Genomic DNA, 6,464 nt, shown 5'->3' with positions numbered 1-6,464 from the left:
AGTGTCCATCACCCAGGCTTTCCATTAGCCACCTGTGATGCCTCAGGTTTTATTTTCAGATTCTGTACTGCTTTAGTGTGTACTTCTGAGCTTCATATTATGGGATGGTAAGCTCTCTTCACAGAGGAGGTAGACAAAAAAATTCCTTCTCTAGCTGGGGACCAAGGACAAATGATCCAAATTTCAGGCCCAAGAGCACAAACATCTGTGGACTGAAGAGAGAAAACCAAGAAGGATGGGACTTCATAACCTAAAGCTGTAATTGGACAATTAACCCCAATATGCAAATGAACCAGACCTTATAAAAGTATGAGACCCTGTGCATTTTGTGACCATTTTGGGTTCATCTTTGGTGTAGCCCTGGCTGGGCTCTTGTGCTGCCCAAGGTGCATCCATTGAGGCCTTTTAATAAATCCCTGCTTTATTCTTTAGCTCTGTCTAGTCTCTGTTCTAGGTCAGCCTTCACAAGGTATCACCTGGCCTTCCTGCCATTCACCGTCCTACCCACCTGGTTTTCCTAGGATACAGAGCCCTTTGGAGAAAGCATGTGAACTTTTTGTGTGCAGAGCTGTTTGCAAATGTTTTCTGCCCACACAACTCAACTATGCAGCAAGACCTTTAACCAGCCAGGCTTCTGTGAGGACAAAAGGCTTCCCTCCTGCACGAAACCCTGAGAGGTGCTGCACAGCTGGATATCAAAAAGACCACCAAAGCTCAGCTGGAGGACTCCCCAGGTCAGCATTTTATTTCTGCATCTCCAAAACCACCTGTGGTGTTTTTAATAACACCTTCTTTGCAACTGCTCATTGTTGCAGTGCTCCATTTTTTAAGTGACTAGCTGACAGTGTGGCTTTATTTCATCATGGTGCAGGATGTGGCTTTGGGCCATCACCATTAACTGACTAAATGAAAAAGTATGCACTAGATATTTAATCACCACAGACTTTTGATCAGACCACTCAAATTTCAAGGCTAATTTGTCAAGTGTTTCTGCCAATAGGCAGAAACGTGCAGATAGTCATGTCTTTATCCTGATCATCTTTGGAAGGTACCAAGTGACAAAGTTATCCCAACTGAAAGCAGAACAGTTGAGCTCAGGACTGGGATCAGTTGCTTCAGCCCACCAGAGCTGACAGGAAGATAATAAAAGCATACAGCTGGGAGGACTTAGGTGGTGATGGTGTTATTTTTTTATTTTCCCTCCAAATGAACTTGGGATGAGGTATATTGGGTTCCCAAGAGCATGTTGACACTTGGCAATTGTTTTTCACCATATTGCTTGTTCAGAAAAGTCCATCTCCAAAACCATAGAAGAAATCACCTGCTGCATTTAACACCTTGAGTCAGCAGCAGCTTCTGATCAGCACAATGCTAAGAATTGAGTGTAGGGGGGCAGGAGGGGTTGAGGCCTCAGTGTGAAGGGCTAGACCCACTTCTGCTATTCTGGTAAACCAAAAACCCCAAGCTACAACTGTGGGTTGAAAGGGAAGGAGGAAGATGATGGACTGCAAACTCAGAGATCCTGGAGGATCGGCCAAGATGAAACCCAAGGGGATAATTCTATGTACTGGCACAGTTTGCTGCAGTCTCCCCCAGCTCCTCAGGATCTCAGAATCACCCTGTCCAACACTGCCAACCCATGCCCAGCAACTGTGGATTTACAAAGCCAGAGGGGAATAAAATCCAGCCTGCTAGAGCATGCAAATTAGGTACAACATTAGCTGCTTTTGACTCACGTTTTAAAATGTTGTTAAAGCTGCATTTTTAAAAACCTTAAAAACCTTAAGGGGCAAAGGAGCTGCTGCTTGCCAGTGCAGGGGTGCTGAATGCATGGGCTGTTTTGCTGCTGAGATACCAGAGCTAGCCACAAAGGCTTCTCCAGATGCCACAGGGACACCAGTGGCCATGAGGTAATGTATCAGTCATAGCACCAAATATTGCTTTAAACATTTCCATGGTCTCAGAATGCCAAAAGATGCTGCCAGATGCCTATTGGAAGATTCAGCTTGAAGACTGAAGGTGTAGGTTAAGCAAGCTGGGAACAGAGTGAATCAAACAAACCAGCCAACTTAAGCCTTTAATCCTTATATGGGAAAAAGGAAAAGCTGAGAAAGACAAAGTATTTTTTTTTTGCAGCAGCAGCAGTATCTAGCAACTAATAAATGAAATATTACAATACCCCATAAAAGCTTTACCTTTCCATTGAAGGAATATTTTCAATAGTTTCCTCTACTTTTCCACCACATTGCTAAAGAACAAGAGCACTGAACAAATACATCTGGGATATCCTAACACCTAGGTTTCACCAGGTACACTATATAGCCCTTTAACAGCATAGCCAATGACAAAAACGTGCCTGAAGTCACCCAGCGTGGCTGACCAGACTTTCTAATGCACCTTTATTTTTGAACAACACTGGTCTGTAGACAATTTGTTTCACTAAATTACACTGCTCTTTAAAGTAATTTTAACGTGGGACCTGCTCAAACAGGGGCCCAATACACATAAAGGAGTTGCATATCTACGTACAGCCCACAAGTATGAGGAGAAGAGAGGAAGTTTTTTACTGTTTTAAGGGGGTGACTAAAGAACACATGGTATGTTGTAGCAATTCTGAGGCATTTATGTTTTCTCATCCATGATCCAATCTATGATGCCTAAAAGCAGAAACACAGACTGTCTTTTAGGATGTTTAAGTCAAAATAGTTATAAGAAGAAGGATATGGGGGAGGGCAGAAGAGAAGAAAGGGGAAATTGAAGATGTAACTTGGGAAATAAACAGTTTCTTTAAGTAAAAAATATTAATTAAGAGAAACCCAAACCAACAAACCAATCTTATTTTACCAGTTGTACACCAGAATCATTAAATACTTCATTTTAGCAAAAAAACTACATAACAGTATTAAAAGCTGATCTAAATAACTCTTCCTATTATTCAAAAATATCTCACATATGTGCATTGATTTTGTTACTGTACTTTACCCATCATGTACTTGGGAAACACAGCAACTTAAGCTTTCAAAAGCAGGATACATACATACACATATAGCAGAAGCAATGGAGGACAAGAGAGATGGTTTCTTGATTTTCTTTTGATATACTTTGGTGATTAAGAAAGGATTTTCAGACTTTTCCTTACAATATGGAAGCAGGTACATGAAAAGACTGATCATACACTGATTTACATAATTGATACTCCACTAGTCTGCAATAGGCTGTTCTAGTATATTTGATAGAGAGAGAGGCTGATGGCAATACTCTGAGAGTTCTTAATGTCCTTTTTTATATCAGAGTTTGAGGACGTAGGAAGATTAGGGTGTCTAGTTGTTTGGGTTTTTTAATTAAAGCAGTCAATCCCCGGGTCTCTTTCCTCTCCCTTGATCACTCCAGTTTATTAATATTCAAAATTGTGGTGAAAAACATACTGAAGGCAAATTTTAAATAATACTTATATCATCTCTCTCCCTTTCAAATGCCAGAAGCAAAATTCCATCAGTTTTATCAGCATTTCCCTTTGATTATTTTCCTCCCTCCTGCTCAGTCATCTTTTAATGAGTTGAAGAAAAGGAGGGAAAGACATTGTCATCTTAAAACAAAGGCAGAGTCCATGCAGAAAGCAGAGTTTTATTGGAGCCCATAACATTTAACATGGAAGGCCAATGAAGCATGAAATGCAGCATTTTATTCCCCTTTCATACAGTCTTAGTCTCCCTTTTACTGCACTGGAAGGAAAAAAAAATTAAGCAATCTACAAGAACCAGAAACAAAGTATGGAAAACCACAGTTTTGCCTCTAAATGCAAAGCAGGAAGTGCTATGTTCTAATCAAAATCCCCCTCCCAAGCTTATTTTGAAGCCAAATAAATGAGTTCTATTTCAAGAAGTGTGATGAGTAACAACAAAAGAAGAACTTTGTTTTCAGTCAGAGTTCACCTTGAGCATAGAAAAATCTCTATACATCAACGAGAAGATCACAGCTCACAAACAAAAATTACCTACACTTTTCAAAACACAAACTGAAGGCACCCACAGAAATACCAACAACCTGCAGAGGACTCTTACCTCCTCATTTTCCTTTTTCAAGTTGCTCCTATAGTCTCCCACAGTTTTAAAAGGTACAAGCTGAAAAAGAACAGCCAAAAAACCCAACCCATTCCCACCCCACTGCCCTCCCCCAAAAACTTCCACCCTACTTAAATGTTTCTGGCCCCCACCAAAAAGATTATTTAAGGAAGTTTTTTCTGGATTTCAGTGTCGCCCAAGCTTGAACTCAGAACAAACGGAAGAACACTTCAAACAGTGAAAAGCACTGATCAAGAGCCCTGTGAAGCAAGTAGTTTGAACTTAAAATAACTTCTCAAATATTTGAGAACAAATTAAGGGAGAAAATGGGTGTTTAACATTTGTAGTAAAGTGAACTCTAAGCCAAAGACAGAAGAGCTACTACTGCATTGAAGAGTTGTATGTCATATTGCGAGAAGAAAAGAAAAATAAAAACTTTTCTAAAAGAGAGGTTTGACAGTAAACAGATACCTCAGAGGCCTTAACAAGTTTTTTTGTCTTTATGAAACAACTTTGATTAAATATTACTAAGTAAACTGTTCTATTACTAAAACACATTTTCAGTAGACCTTTCACACTTTCTGTTAACTGTGCTTTCAGATAAAAAGCAAATACAGCACACTGCCAAAAAAAGCACCAAAATAACTACACTTACCAACAAAGTTATATCGCCTTACCCTTCAGAAGAAAGCTCCGGGGCAGGGAAAGTAAACAGCTCTTTGAAAAAAATGCTAGAGACAAACTAAGTCCAAACTCTATATTCATATGTGTTTTCTGTTGGATTACAAGAAGTATTAACACTGACTCAAGCTGAAAGTTTGTTGGGCTGGGGTTTTTATTTTTTCAGCATCTGTGTTTGTGGTTTGCTTCATACCATTTTCTTTTAAACTTCATTTTAAAATGGAAGTAGGAGCACTGTGTCTCCTACTGTGTGGGTGTTTTTATGGGTGCATGGTTAGGCAATATTCCCAAAAATCTGACTCTGACTGTAGTAAGCACGTAGGCAGTGTTCCAGGGGAGGAAAAATTGCTCAGTGCAGGTTGTGGCAAGATGAACATGAACTTAAGAGGATATTTATATGAGATTATATTATACATGTCTTTCAGTAACTGAAGATAATAAATACAATCCTTACCTGCAATGGTTTGTTTATTTTGCTATCCTTTAGACTAGGTCTTTCTTAAAAGTAAAACAGAAACTGATGTTAATGTAGTAATTGCTGAGGGTGTGGTAGAAGTGTGATTTAAATAGTTAGAGGGTGAAAGTTAGAGGAAGCATGACACACGTAGCTCTTCCGTTTTCTCCCTTGTGTTTAGTAGTTCCTTGCACAGAGCTGTCTGTCTCTTCTCTGTGCCAGTATTCAGGATCTGTGCCTCTTCCATGCCTTCTGAGTTACTGGGCTGGCCTTATCATCTCTGATAGACATGTAGTTGCCTTTTAATTCTGAATTCCCTTGGACAAGATCTTCTCACTGCTGCCAAGAAGCAGAGGCACCTACAAACCCTTGAAATGTGTCTTCTAAAGCATTAGCTAAGACATTACAGACCCCATCAATATAGGATGGTACAAACATAAAAGCTCTCCCATAAATACACTGACTATCATCCTCTGCCTGAGAAAACACCATTTATAGGTGGAAAGCCACACCTTGTACTGGACACCAGTTAAAATGATAAGGTCGTGGACTGGTAAAACATTTTCTTTTTATTAAATTTTGGCAGTCACGTCCCTCCTTTGGTAAGCTGGACAAGTTTCTGTTATTTGGTTGTGTGGGGTGGTTTTTTTCTCTTTTCCTGTGCCTTTGGGTATTTTTGGGTTAGTGAGCTCTGAAAGCAAAAACAAGCAGCAACAAGCAGCAATTATCAAGAAAGCAGGCTGAGCAAAAAGTGGGTCTTTTTACCATGAGTCTTCCTTCCTCAGAATGACACGTCAGACTTCAACGATCCCGATAGCTTGCACGAGAGACAGGAAATGCCTGCCAGAAGCTGATTTCTGCTGGCCAACTGAAGTGGACACAATGATGCAGTGTCTCAGCCTGCTGCTCCTGCAAGGCTGTGTTTTCTTTGGCATAAGTAATGCAAGGCAACAGGGCTTCAGGCTCATTAGCTCAGCTACAGGTATAATTAAGCACAACCGGAGAGAAGCTTTAGCTCTGCATTTATTTTTAGATGGAAGAGATCCCAATAAGAATTCCTAAGGATAAGGTACCTTATTAGATCTATGAACAGAGTTTTAAAGATTTTGAAGTCTCCTTCACTCAAACATCAGTCTGTACCAGGAACAGCCTACATGCACAGTCTGACATTAACTTGATTTTCAACTCCTCCTTAGAGTTTAAGACTTAGAAGTTTGTTTGATATACAGTCAGACAAAAATGCAAGGAATAATCAGGTGAACTGACGC

This window comes from Vidua macroura, chromosome 3 (genome assembly GCF_024509145.1).
Source record: "Vidua macroura isolate BioBank_ID:100142 chromosome 3, ASM2450914v1, whole genome shotgun sequence".
In the NCBI taxonomy this organism is placed as follows: Eukaryota; Metazoa; Chordata; class Aves; order Passeriformes; family Viduidae; genus Vidua; species Vidua macroura.
Note: the sequence above shows the minus strand (reverse complement) of the source record.